Genomic DNA, 15,029 nt, shown 5'->3' with positions numbered 1-15,029 from the left:
GATGATATCTTACTCATTGGAAACAATGTTAAGAAATTATCAGATGTGAACAATTGGCTGAATACTCAATTCTAGATGAAGGATTTGAGTGAAGCAAGTTATGTTCTTGGAATCAAAATCATTAGGGATAGAAAGAACAAACTCTTAGCTCTATCTCAAGAAACTTACATAGATAAAGTGCTTGAACATTTCTCAATGATGAATTCCGAGAAAGGACATCTACCGTCCCGCCATGGAATTCATCTTTCAAAGAAGCAGTCTCCCAAACTCCTGAAGAGGAAGATGTAATGAGAGAACTTCCTTACGCATTTGTAGTTGGAAGTCTGATGTACGTTATGTTGTGTACTAGACCAGATATCTGCAGTGCAGTGGAAGTAGTGAGCAGGTATCAATCAAACCTAGGAACATTGGATAGTAGTTAAGCATATTCTGAAGTATTTAAGGCGAACTATGGATTATATGTTAGTCTACAAGGGTGGTGTTCTGAAGCCTATTGGCTACACCGATTTAGATTTTCAGACTGATGTCGATGACATGAAGTCTGCTTCTGGAATGGTGTTTACTCTTAGGGTGGAGCTGTGATATGGAGAAGCGTAAAGCATTCTGCGATCTCAAATTCCACCTTGGAGGCTGAATACATAGCTACGTCAAAAGAAGCTCAGGAAATAGTCTGGCTAAAAAAGTTCTATTCAGAACTTGGTGTTATTCCAGAAATGGATAAATCACTTGTGTTGTTTTGTAACAACACAGGAGCGATAGCCAACTCGAAAGAACATCGAAGTCACAAGAGGAGTAAGCATATAGAAAGGAAGTATCACATAATTCGAGAATATGTGGCCAGGGGAGATGTGAAGGTTATGAAGATTGCATTTGAAGACAATCTTGCGGATTCATTTACGAAGACACTGCCAGAATCTACATTTGATAAGCATATCAAGGAAATGGGATTAGTAGAATTAAGTCATTGGTTTCAATTAACGCAAATGGGAGTTTTTTGGGGTATAATGCCCTAATTAAAACACAATTTCATTGTAATCTCATTTGTTATACCCAGATTTCGAGCCATAGTAAATATGACCTCGAAAGCTGAGTTCGCATTAAATGGTCTCGTGAGGGTTAGGGTACGTTCTACGATTGTAAGTCGAGCCTGCAAAGTATGATACATGACCTCGAGTGTAGTGACCTCGAAATGATCTCGATCTCGAAAGACAGCTCTGAGAGCCCCTCATCTTCAGGAACAACTTCGGAGCAGGGATCTCGAGCTCGATATGCTATCTCGAAAGCAATGTTAGCTTGGGAGATGTCAGTGGCTCGCACAATGACGTGAAACCTGAGATGCTGAAGCCTTGGAGATACGCTATGATCACCTTGAATATCTACAAGTATTGTAGATATGGGATGTAATCCTCATTTATTGATGTAAATCCCTAAGAATCGTGGGATATTATTTAGTCAGTTATGCGTTTCCTGATCTTTGGGGAACGTTTCCTTTTATATCTGATTATTGGCATTTAAGGCCATTTATTTTTATTCACAAAAGAGTAACTACCCAAAATATGTGGGATAGTATTCTGCATCCTTCTCTATAAATAGAGAAGTCATGCACAATTGTAAGGTCCCCGAAATTCTGATCCTTGAAAGAAAACTCTGAAGAATTCATGCTTAAAGAATTTTCAGAGATAATCTTGAGTTTAATAACAGAGACTCGTGGACTAGGCAGATTTAACTGCTGAACCACGTAAAAACCGTGTGTCTGATTCGTTTGTTTCTTTTAGCCATTGTTTTTAATTGTTTACGTGCTCTCTTCTTTTATCTGTTGACGAAAAACGGCGTCAACAGTTTGGTGCTTTCATTGAGAGCCTCAAGCATCCATCCCAGAGAGATTCATGGCTGCAAACAATCAGAACACTCCTGAAGAAAATTACCCAAGGCGTTCTGGAAAACAACCAATGGAGAACCCGGACGCTGAAGAAAGGAGTGGGTCCTCTGATTCCCGGGGACCACCTCCACAACCAAGGGATGAGGACATGTATTATAACCCTGAGCGTTATGTCCCTATTGTAGAATTGGAGAATCGGCAGCTGAAACAACTGCTGGCAGATGCCAACAAACGTAACGAGGAGTTGACTAGGATAGCCGCGGAGGCGCAGGTGGCTCAGCCCCCGCTTCTGCGCGAAGACCAAGTCCCTCCTCCAAGGGATGTGCACGTTCCTCCCCGGAGGCCCCGTGGGCGTCCACGAAAAAATGCTACCACAAGGAGGCCAGCACAACCTCCAGCACCAACAGAGCCATCTGCTCCTTCTAGGCCTCAAAGGAGTACCCGAGCTCGGGTCCCGCCTAATCCACCTGTGGTAGTGCCTGCAGGAACTGAGAACAACCGAGCTCCTGCCGAGGCTCGGACTCAGGTTCCTGGTAGTGCACCGAACGCAACTGGCCCATCTCGGGCAAATTCTGGACCCTCCAGGCCGAGGCAAGGACGGCAACCACCGTCACCTATACGGTTTCCTCCGTCTCCCATAAGATATCCTTCACCTCCCTGCAGGAACGCTCTACCTGGTCGAGATCAGGATCAAGGGCGTACAGGGGAAAGACAAGGAGACAGGGAGACATTCCAGGGGCGGAAAGGCGCGCCATCCGAGAGAAGTCAGACGTCCCGATCTCGCACTGCAGAGACAAGGCGACATAGAAAGGATCCACCACGAAATGACCGATCGATGAGTTTCACCAGTGATGAGTCCGGAGAAACTAGGTCTGTCAGTAAACACGACCGGGGTCGTAAAAATACTAGAAATCACAAGAGCCATCCCGACCTACGCAATCATCTGAATCAGAGCAGGGGAAAGGGAGATCATACAAATCCGGATCTTAGGAATCATCTGAATGGGCGTAGAGATCCCTCACGGAGACGCGAGCCTGGGATCGCGATTAATGACTATCAATTCCAAACACCGCCTAAGGACCCAGTGCAAGAAAGGATCGATCAGCTCGAAAAAGCCTTTAGGCTTTTGAAGAATGAACGAGGGAACGGTCGATATGAGGACTCTGATGAGGAGCTCGAGCCGTTTGCTCCCAATATTTCTAACACTCAGTTCCCCCAAGGGTTCCGGATTCCTCACGTCCCAGCGTTTGAAGGAAAAACCGACCCATGCAGCCATCTGAGTACATTCAACACTATCATGAGAGCTAGTAACGTGGGTTACGAGCTCAGATGTATCTTGTTTCCGACATCATTGGCCGGACCTGCCAAGAGTTGGTTCGAGAAGTACAAGAGACATTCTATAACTTCGTGGGATCAATTGTCTAGAGACTTCAAGAAGCAGTTCTGAGCTATGATGGGAGTCAGACCCGAAGCATCCACTTTGACTAACGTCCGACAACAACCGGGCGAAACACTGAAGAGCTACCTGACAAGATTTAATCTAGAGGTCGCCCATGCCCGAGACGTGGATGACAGTGGGCATTTGATGGCCATCCGAGCTGGTGTTTTACCCGGGAGTGCCCTTTGGGATGACATGCAAGGGAAACCGGTGAGGTCGATAACCGAGTTTAACAGACGGGCGCAGAGATTTGTCAATGTAGAGGAGGCGAGGTCAACACTCAAGGCGACCTCGCAGACCGAAACTACAACGATAAACATTAACTCCGCCTCAACCTCGGTTGACCCAGCAGCTACACAGCCTACCTCGGAGAATCCCTCCAAGAGGAAAAAGAGCGAGGGAAATAATCCCGAGGTTGATGGAGGAAAGAAGAAAAAAGGAGAAAGGTATTTCTCCGTATATAAAGTGCACACCGAGCTCAAAGAGTCTCGGGAAAACATATACCTGGCTAATGAAAACCAGGTCCCCTTCAGGCGTCCGGACCCTATGAGGAATCAAAAGTCCAAGAGGGACTCCAGCAAGTATTGTCGATTTCATAGGGACACCGGCCACACAACTGATGAGTGCCGACAGCTGAAGGACGAGATCGAAGGGTTGATCTCGAGAGGTTATTTCCGGCAGTATGTCAAAAACCAGAATACTGGACAGGCTACTGCCAGCCAGAGAGTAGTCGCGCTTCCGGCAGCACAGAATAATAACTCCCTATCTCGAGATGAAGACAGGCCTCCGCCGATAGATGGAGAGGACGTAATAACCATCTCGGGAGGTCCTCATCTCGCAGGAGGGGGAAGAATTGCTCAAAAACGATATGTGAATGAGCTGAAGACAGGGGACGGGTCTCCATATGAACCCGAACCAAGGGCACCAAAAAGCCAAAGGGTTGAGACTCAGCCTATAACCTTCACCGAGGAGGATGCCTCTCATGTCCAGTTCCCTCATCATGATCCACTCGTCATCACCCTACAGCTTGCCAACAAAAGAGTGCGCCGAGTTCTCATAGACAATGGGAGCTCAGTTAACATTCTTTATAAAGCAACTCTAGAAAAAATGGGACTCTCCCTTCGCGACCTGAAGGCTTGTGCAACCACTTTGTACGGCTTTTCTGGAGAAGGAACCGCCTGTATGGGGTCCATTGAACTCCCTGTGACCTTGGGAGACTATCCAGTCTCGGTGACCAAGATGATGGAGTTCGTGGTAGTAGAGTTACCTTCTGCCTACAATGTATTGCTCGGGAGACCCGCCCTGGTCAGGCTGGGGGCAGTTTCATCTACAAGGCATCTAGCCCTTAAGTTCCCAACTCCAAGTGGAGTCGGAACATTGAAGGGAGATCAATTGGCAGGAAGGGAGTGCTACAGCATTTCCTTAAGGGGAAAGAAACAAACAAACACGCAAGCACTCGTTGTCATACAGAATAAAGATGGGACAGTCTTACAAATTGATGAGGAGATCGATCTAAGGATTGAAGAGAAGGTTGACCTCCAACCTTTGGAGGAGCTCGAAGAGGTTCAGCTCGATGAATCTGATCCCTCAAAGAAGGTGAAGGTCGGGAAACACCTCCAAGACGAATCAAAATAGCAATTAATTTGCTTTCTGAAGAAAAACCAGGATGTCTTCGCGTGGTCACACTCTGACATGGTGGGAATAAGCCCTAATGTAGCGAGCCACACATTGAATATAGACAAAAGCTTTCCCCCGAAGCAGCAAAAGCGAAGGCAGCTGGATGAAGACAGAAAGAAAGCACTAAAGGAGGAGGTGGACAGGCTGAAAGCAAATAATTTTATAAGGGACGCTTTTTACCCTGATTGGGTGGCCAATCCAGTGTTGGTCCCGAAACCCAATTGGACATGGAGGACGTGCATTGACTACTGGGACCTCAACAAGGCCTGCCCGAAAGACTGTTTTCCCCTGCCGAGAATTGATCAGCTCGTAGATGCCACGGCAGGGCATGGTTTGATGTCGTTCATGGATGCCTATTCTGGATATAACCAGATTCCCATGCATGCCCCCGACCAAGAGCATACGAGCTTCATTACAGACAAAGGGCTCTACTGCTACAATGTCATGCCATTCGGACTCAAGAATGCCGGAGCCACGTACCAGCGGCTCGTAAACATGATGTTCTTAGAGCAAATAGGGAACAACATGGAAGTTTATGTTGACGACATGCTTGTAAAGTCTCAACTTAACAAGAACCATGTTGATGACCTCGAAGAGTGCTTTGGCGTGCTCAGAAAGTACAACATGAAGTTGAATCCTCAGAAGTGCACTTTTGGGGTGTCTTCAGGAAAATTTCTGGGTTTCATTGTCAATTCTCGTGGGATCGAGGCTAATCCCGACAAGATAAAGGCCCTCATCGATATGCCTTCACCTCGGAAGCATAAAGATGTTCAAAGCCTGACTGGCAGGATGGCAGCTCTGAGCAGGTTCATCTCGAAGTCAACAGACCGCGGTCTCCCATTCTTCAACTTATTGAAAGGAAGTAAGAAGTTCGAATGGACAGATGAGTGCGAGCTAGCCTTTGAGGAGCTCAAAAAGCACCTAGCCGAACCGCCCATCCTATCAAAGCCTGAGACGGGAGAAGTACTGTTCCTGTACCTCTCAACTACCGAACACGCGATAAGCGCGGTGCTCGTCCGAGAGGAAGAGAGAATACAGAAACCCGTCTACTATATCAGTAAAAGATTACTGGGGGCAGAGTCAAGGTATCCACTGATGGAGAAGCTCGCCCTCAGTCTGATCCACTCATCTCGAAAGCTCCGCCCTTACTTTCAGGCACATCCTATCCATGTATTAACAGATCAACCACTAAGGCAAGTCTTGTCTAAACCAGAGGCGTCTGGTCGACTCCTAAAGTGGGCTGTTGAACTCGGACAATTCGAGGTCACCTACCATCCGAGGACGACCATCAAGGCACAAGCATTGGCGGATTTCATAGTGGAGTGCACCGGCATCGCTGATGACGAGGTAACAACCACGGCCCACGAGCTGTGGAAACTTTACGTCGACGGGTCGTCAAATGAAAATGGAGCGGGGGCAGGAGTTATTTTGATCACTCCTGCAGGGAGAAAATTTCACTCTGCCTTAAGGTTCGGCTTTAAAGCATCTAATAATGAAGCTGAGTACGAGGCTTTACTGGCGGGACTACGAATAGCAAAGGAACTCAAGGCCAAAGCTATACATTGTTACAGCGACTCTCAGCTCGTAGTTAATCAAATCTTGGGAGAGTACCAGGCTCGTGGCACAAAAATGGCAGCTTATCTGGAGAAGGCAAAGTACGCATTGGAGTTTTTTGAGTTTTATGCAATCGAACAGGTTCCCCGAGAACAAAACTCAAACGCAGATGCCTTAGCTCGCCTCGCCACCTCCGCCGAAAATGAGGAGCTGAATGTTGTACCCGTAGAGCACCTGTCAATGCCCAGCATAACTAAGCCTGACGAGGAAGATGTGAGTATGATCGAGACAGAGCCGACCTGGATGAGCCCGATAGTTGAGTACCTCAAAAATGGAATTCTTCCGAAAGATCGAAATCAGGCTCGGAAACTAATGTATTAACTTCCCCGTTACACCACCCTGGACGGAAGGCTATATAGAAGAGGGTATTCCATGCCATTGCTCAGGTGTGTGACTCCCCCCGAGGCAAAGAAGATTATTGAAGAAATTCATGAAGGGTTCTGCGGAGATCATACCGGGGGGCATAGCCTATCCAAGAAGATTATACGCCAAGGATATTTCTGGCCAACCATTAAAACGGATTCTTTCGAGTTCATGAAAACGTACGACAAGTGCCAGAGATTCGCCACGATACCCCGAGCTCCACCTTCCGAACTAACCATGTTGACATCCCCATGGCCTTTTGCGGTATGGGGCATCGACCTCATAGGCTCACTCCCAACTGGCAAAGGAGGAGTAAAATATGCTGTGGTCGCGGTTGATTACTTCACAAAATGGACGGAGGCTGAACCATTGGCGACCATAACATCGAAGAAGATCCTAGATTTCGTGGTAAAGAACATCGTATGCCGATATGGAGTGCCAAGAAAGATTGTGTCTGACAACGGAACCCAGTTTGACTGCGATTTATTTACCAACTTTTGTAACAAGAACGGTATAATAAAGAGCTTTTCGTCAGTGGCTCACCCTCAGGCGAACGGTCAGGTCGAAGCCGTTAATAAAACTCTCAAGAGTTCCTTGAAGAAAAAGTTGGAAGAAGCAAAGGGACGATGGCCTGAGGAATTACCCCAAGTCCTTTGGGGATATAGAACTACAGTTCGGACATCAACTGGGCATACCCCGTTTTCTCTAGCATACGGCTGCGAGGCAATGTTGCCCATTGAGGTCGAAATTCCGACGATTCGAACTCAGATTTACGACCAAAGTTCCAATCATACTCAGCTCGAAGAAACCCTAGACTTGATCGAAGAAAAAAGGGAAGAGGCTCAGCTGAAAAATGCTGCTTACCAGCAACGGACCACGAGATATTTCAGTAAGAGGGTTCGAGACCGAAAGTTCGGAGTGGGAGACCTGATTTTGAGACGAGTATTCTTAGCAACCCGAGATCCAGCAGCTGGGGTGCTCGGGCCGAACTGGGAAGGACCATACCAGATAGAGTCAATCATCCGACCGGGCGTATACAAACTTGTGAGATTAGATGGGAGCCTGATACCTCGAGCATGGAATGGCGAACACCTTAGACCATATTATCAATAGTATAGGAAGTGTCGCCCGTAACCATGATTTTCTGTACTTAGTTTGTTTTTGAATTTCAAATAAAGGGTCTACTTTGTTTCACATGTAATTTATTTTTATTTTTTGCAAATCTCTCTTAATTTAATAACCTATGATCACACTCATAGGATATTAAGGGGGCATCATTGGTATACATACATACCACCAGCTTAAAAAAAAAATATACATAAAGTACTTGGATATAACCAAGTACGCGATATTAGATAGATCGGACATAACCGAATTATCGAACACAAAGTATTTGGACATGACCAAATGCGCGAGCTAAGATAATTCGGATATAACCAAACCATCGCAAGCTAAGATAGTTCGGATATAACCGAACCATCAAAACCTAAATATCTGGAGTTAACCAGATGTGTAGGCACAACAGGTTTGGAACAAACCGACCAAATTATCAATCGACGACAAATGGGAGCCTAAACCTATTGCGAGATAAGTCAAAGTCGAGGCTGGAATATCTTAGAAATATAGTTTCGAACTCTTAACCTCGGAGCTAAAATACTGAGGATGAGGAAAAGTAACTAAAAAAAAAAAAAAGATATAACCAAATCATTCATATTACATACCATATAAGTACTTTCGAGTTCATGGTTGGAGTAATATCCGACCTTGATAAATAACGAGGTCGGAAACGGATAATCCGAATAAACTATGCATGAATGCATCGAATTTCGAGCCTAAAATCCAAACTATGTTTGTATGCATAAATAAACATAAACGAGTTCATCAATTATAAGAATGTGCAAAATATTTCGAGCAAAGAAATGTAAAGCATGTAAAAAATTAAATTAGTAAAATTGTATCAGCCCCATGGGCGTAATTCACAATAAGGATTCATCAATTATAAGAGGACACAGCCCCAATGACCAATCTCGCCGAGGTCAGACTCAATGAAGAGGAACCTCCTTGGCCTTCTCAGCGGCACCGGACCCCTCAGGACGAATAGCATGACTATCCTCCTGAGCTCCCTCCGAAACGGTACTCAGAGCAGCTTTATCCTTCTCGAGCTGCTCAGCCTCTTCCTTCTCGAGCCGAGCATTCCATCGTTTGAGGAAGGACGCCTCGAGGGGACCCAAAAAACTGGTGTCCAGTTCTTCGTTATAGGCCCACATCCGGTACATGGCTGAATCGACCGCCGTTTCCTTCTTTTCTTTGAACTCGGCAGTAAGGCGGGTTTTGATATCCTCCATGAGGTCGAGGGTGACGGCCTTGTCTTCCTCGAGCTTCTTATTGGTCTCCCGAAGCTGGATGTTATCTCTCTTTTGCTCCTCGAGTTCATTTTTCAGCTTCCCAAGCTCCTTGGCCATTTCCTCACGCTCCTTAACCACTGCCTCGAGCTTAATGTTCGCCGCCTTCAGGTCATCATTCGCTCTAAGGTGGAGGTCCCTCTCCTCTTGGGCGAGGGTCCTTCTCGAATGGACCTCGTTGTTCAGCTCGTAATTGAGCTAGGTAGTGAAAGCAAGAGCCTGAAAAAAGGAAGAAACCATCATTAGCCTCGAGACAGTATGAATGTAAGCAAAGGGAATATAGGATACTTACCGCGGCAGTGTGCTCGATACTCTTCTCGTACAGGACAGTGCGGTCCCGAGTGCCAGTTAGACACTGCCACTGAGGAGCCTCGAAATTGCCGTAGCTCTGGCCGATCCGGGACATTACATCCGAGATCAGCGTAGATCCGTGAGGACCGGCAGCATTATCCACCACATACGAATCCATATGGGTGGAGATGGTTATCTTCTGAGCTCGGGAAGCAGAAGGTCTTTTGGCGAGCTGGGTAGAAGGCATTTGACCCGCCACAGGAGGTTGGGATTCGACCACGGCAGCGATACCAGTCTGCGAGGCCGGCGCCACCACAGAGACGACGGCCTGCGAAGGTGGTATCGTCGTGGGGGCGTTAGTCTGGCCAGTCGACGCAGCAGCAGAGCTCGAAGCCGGCGGGGGAGGAGGAGTTGTTTTCCTAGATCTCTTGGAGCTTTTCCCAGGCTGGCTGGTTTTCAGTCCCCCTGCCCTGGGGCATTTGCTCCTCTTGGCACCCGCATTGTCGATAAGGGCGTCGAGGTCGGAGGCCATATCGCCTGCACAAGTCATCACAGTGAGTCAGTAAAAGAAATACAAGTTACTTTAACACTATATATAGAGTGGTGGAAGAAAAAACCTAACTGGAACTTTCCCCCGAGCTTGAGCTTGGGGACCATGAAATTCCCCCGTCTTCAGAAGAGGCGGGGGGAGGGCCTTCCCTATAAGTTGGTGATAATCTCGAAAGGTCCCTATAATCATTGGTCCCATACTGCACAGCTATCCCATTCCACATCTCGTCCGTGGTATACATAGTGTCGTATTTCCCGAGCCCACTATCAAACCTATGGACACAGTCATCTACCCAACTCCATATGTAGAAGTGGTATCTATCCTGTGGGCACGAGACTAGTCTATTGGGCCTGTGTTTTAATAAAGTGGGGGAACACATTCGCGAAGTAGGAAGGGTTTTACCTCCATCGGAGTCCGAACTCGAGGCTTCATCATTGGCCTCGTTCCCCGACCGCGGACTTCTCGAGCGAATTGGGAGAGATGCTTTCCTTTCCCTCCTCGGAGGAAGGATGCCTGTGGGCAGAGGCACTTCCTCCCAGCGTTCATATTTGTTACTGGACCAGTCAGAGGTTGACTGGCCCTGTCCCAACAACCCACAAGCTCGTAGCTTGTCCTCATGTAGCAGAAATGAGAGAGACCTCCTGCCATAAGGGAGTCGGAGCAGGCTCTCTCTGTGCTCCTTCATTGTCTCGTCAGGGGTGGGACGCTGAAAGTTAGCTGAAAGGCGAGATACACTTCAACTAAACATGGATTCAAGGGCTAAAGATTCGAGCTCAAAAATAGAAAGTAACGAGAATACTTACGAATTCGCCTAAACGAACGATGTCGAGACGGGAACAGACCGTCTGTCCAGAAAAAAACCCTCTTGAAGTCAGGGGGATGGTTCGGAAGGTCTTCAAAGATTTTTGTCTCTTTGGGGTAGCTCGAAAGATAGTAGAAACCATCTCCTCCCCGAGCTCGGGAGGGATTACTCTTCAAACAAAAGAGATATAAAATCTCTTGGGGTGAAGGTCCTATCCACCCCAGCTCGTGGAATAAGGACCTCAGGGCAGACAGCACCCTGTATGAGTTGGTGTTGAGTTGGAATAGAGCCAATCCAACGAAATCGGTGAAATCTCTGAAAAAGGACTTCAGGGGCAGCAAAGCTCCTGCCTTTAGGTGTTCCTGGCTCCAGGCCGCATATTTCACACTGGAATCGCGGCCCCCAGGAGCGAAATAGCTCCGTTCATGCCTTGTCGGAGCCCGACACTTCAGTGTGTCTAACGAGCTAAGGCCATGAATGGCCAGGATGTCAGTTATCTGGTCGGAGGTGGTAACCGAGCTCTGGTAGAATTTGGCTTCAAACATCTCCCTCCTAGGCTGCGAAGATGAAGGCTCCGCCATTAAGGAAAACTGAAGTTCCCCCAGGTGGTATGCTACCGTGACTTTTAACGCGGGGTCGAGGGGAACTGGCCTAGGTCCGGGGTTCGGCTCCGGATAGATGGCTTCCCGAAGGACCCTTCTCTTCTTTTCAATGACCTCGTCAATCTGGCGGCGATAGTGGGCTCGAATGTCTTCTTGCTCGCGTGCTATCTCGTACTCTTTAATCCGACGCTGGTTCCGAGCAAAGATCGATTCCGGGCTCGGAGATTTGGGCGTGTAAGGAATTGCTCGTAATGACCCCCACCGTTTTTCTGAATTCTGTGACATCTAGCGAGAAAGAAAAAATGGTGAGGGCCATGCATGCAAGAATCACGAGCTCGATGGATGAGCTCGGAGATCTAACGACAAGAAGCTAAATATTAAGACCCTCACTAAAGAGTTAGAGCGCGTATTCCACAGGGAAGAAAAAGAACGTGGATGATTTTTTGAAAATCCCGAAGTTCAAGGGAAAGAAAGATGGCGGTTAGCCAGGAAAGGGCTTTTTCGGGTTTCGTGTAATTGTCAAGAATAAGGGTTTTTACCCGAAAACTTGGTGTACAAGAAACATAGCTTAAAATTTTCAAAACCCAGAAAGTTGAATCAAAACCCAGAAAGTTGAAACGCCATTCAAAGGACAAAACTGGGCATAAACCAGAGGCGAACATCCAGAAAGAAAATCCAGAAAACATAAAAGCCTATTGATCCAAAACCTCTTATCGTATCATTCTATTATACGCAGCAAGTACGACATAAAAAAAAAAAGAGAAAGAGCTAAGAACAAAAATGGCGTACTTACACAGTGATGGGGGGTGCAGCGAAATCGTCGAGTGGAGAAGAGGTTGTAGGAAAGAACTCACTGACTCGAACAGACCAGGGTTCCTTTGTTTTTTGGGTCGAGAAAACATGCACAGGATGGAAGCTTCTTGAGAAAGTTTCTGGCTTTCCTGTTTTTTCTTTTCTTTCTGGGTTACAATGAACAAACGTAAAGAAGAAGATGAAGAGGAGATCTTTTATATATAGGTGGGAAAACTAAATCAATCAGGAGCGTTGGTTAAAATCCTCAACAGATCGAATGGAGGGGAGTCGGTGATAAGATGGCGCCGAAAAGCTGCCAGACGAACGATCGTGGGCATGTTCCCAAGGTACTCAAGTACCTAAAGTGAGCAATACCCATCTGGCACGTGTCCGTTTTTAAGAGTGTGACGGTATGGTTCCCAGAAAGAGTAGTTCAAAAGTTTCCTTCTCTTAGGACTCGAACAAATACTTTTGAGGGGGCAAAATGTTATACCCAGATTTCGAGCCATAGTAAATATGACCTCGAAAGCTGAGTTCGCATTAAATGGTCTCGTGAGGGTTAGGGTACGTTATACGATTGTAAGTCGAGCCTGCAAAGTATGATACATGACCTCGAGTGTAGTGACCTCGAAATGATCTCGATCTCGAAAGACAGCTCTGAGAGCCCCTCATCTTCAGGAACAACTTCGGAGCAGGGATCTCGAGCTCGATATGCTATCTCGAAAGCAATGTTAGCTTGGGAGATGTCAGTGGCTCGCACAATGATGTGAAACCTGAGATGCTGAAGCCTTGGAGATACGCTATGATCACCTTGAATATCTACAAGTATTGTAAATATGGGATGTAATCCTCATTTATTGATGTAAATCCCCAAGAATCGTGGGATATTATTTAGTCAGTTATGCGTTTCCTGATCTTTGGGGAACGTTTCCTTTTATATCTGATTATTGGCATTTAAGGCCATTTATTTTTATTCACAAAAGAGTAACTACCCAAAATATGTGGGATAGTATTCTGCATCCTTCTCTATAAATAGAGAAGTCATGCACCATTGTAAGGTCCCCGAAATTCTGATCCTTGAAAGAAAACTCTGAAGAATTCATGCTTAAAGAATTTTCAGAGATAATCTTGAGTTTAATAACAGAGACTCGTGGACTAGGCAGATTTAACTGCTGAACCACGTAAAAACCGTGTGTCTGATTCGTTTGTTTCTTTTAGCCATTGTCTTTAATTGTTTACGTGCTCTCTTCTTTTATCTGTTGACGAAAAACGGCGTCAACATCATTTATTATCAATAAAAGAATAGAAATCAATTTTTGACTTGGTCAATCACTTTGCTCACATGTTTTATTTTCATGATTATTTGTTTGATATAAACTTCTATCAAATCATGAGCATATAACCAATCTCAATTCTGAGTGGTTAGTATTCTAACTGATTGTATTATTTGAGTTCTTTGACTTGTTCGTTACCAACTTACCCTACGGACTAGCCCATACTTACATCTTGGGAACTCGATAGTATAATCGAGTGGGAGTGTTAATCATAGATATGAACATCTATAGCTTCTAATGAAGAAGTGAAATGATGGTTTCCTTTTAGTTTGGTTCAAGGTGCTAAATCATAGAGATCTCATTTCAGTAATTAATATTAGTTTGCTGAAATATCATTTACAAGGAACTAAGTGTTTTAAGGATAAAATACAATGAGGGGTAAAATGGTATTTTATTCCCATCTCATTGTAGACCGTCTGTAGAGGATTGAGTGACAATTATGGTTGTAAAAATGGATAATTAATAACGTATCTATATTGGTTATAGAGCGTTCAATGAATTCAAGAGTGCAATTTTGAGTCTTTAGTGGAGTCACGAGAAATTAATAAGTTAGTAAATTTATTGGTTAAATTTATGATAACTTATTGGAGCTTGATTTCATAGGCTCATGATCCACACTGTACCTTGGATAAAATTATCTAGATGGTCTCAATTAATTGATTTAAGTATCAATTATATTTATCAAAGTTGACCAGGTAAATTTTGGATAGTTTCATAGAGTTATGTAGTTTAGAGAACAAAAGAGAAATTATGGGAGATTTTTTAATTAAGATAAATTGGTGTCCAAATTAATAATTAAGTTTAAAGCAAGGTTAAAATTATAAATAATTAATTTGATAAAGGATTTAAGTAATTATTTAATTAATTAATCAATAGAAAATAATACGGGTCTTGATTTTAAGTCCAACGAGCTTATATTTAAAATGGAAATTTCACAGGCTTATGGCCCATGGAAATTTCAACCTAGGGCTAATAATTGGCTATTATTTTATTGATTTTTTAATTAAATAAGTAACCTAATTAATCCTATAAAAGGAATGCTAAGTGAGAGTTGAAAATAGATTACAGACCAGCTGACTATTAAATCAGAAGATCTCTTCTTGATGCTCTAGGTTTTAGATTCTCTCTACAGCATAAGTCATTTTCTAAGCCTCAATATTATTTTCTCTTCTTCTTTCTATATCTATCTACAGCATAAGGAATGACTCAATCATTTAGTTGCACAATAATGTAAGTGTTCTTATCATTGTCTCTATATGAATTCAATTCTAGAAACATGTTCCAG

Source organism: Humulus lupulus, chromosome 9 (genome assembly GCF_963169125.1).
Source record: "Humulus lupulus chromosome 9, drHumLupu1.1, whole genome shotgun sequence".
NCBI classification, from domain to species: Eukaryota; Viridiplantae; Streptophyta; class Magnoliopsida; order Rosales; family Cannabaceae; genus Humulus; species Humulus lupulus.
Note: the sequence above shows the minus strand (reverse complement) of the source record.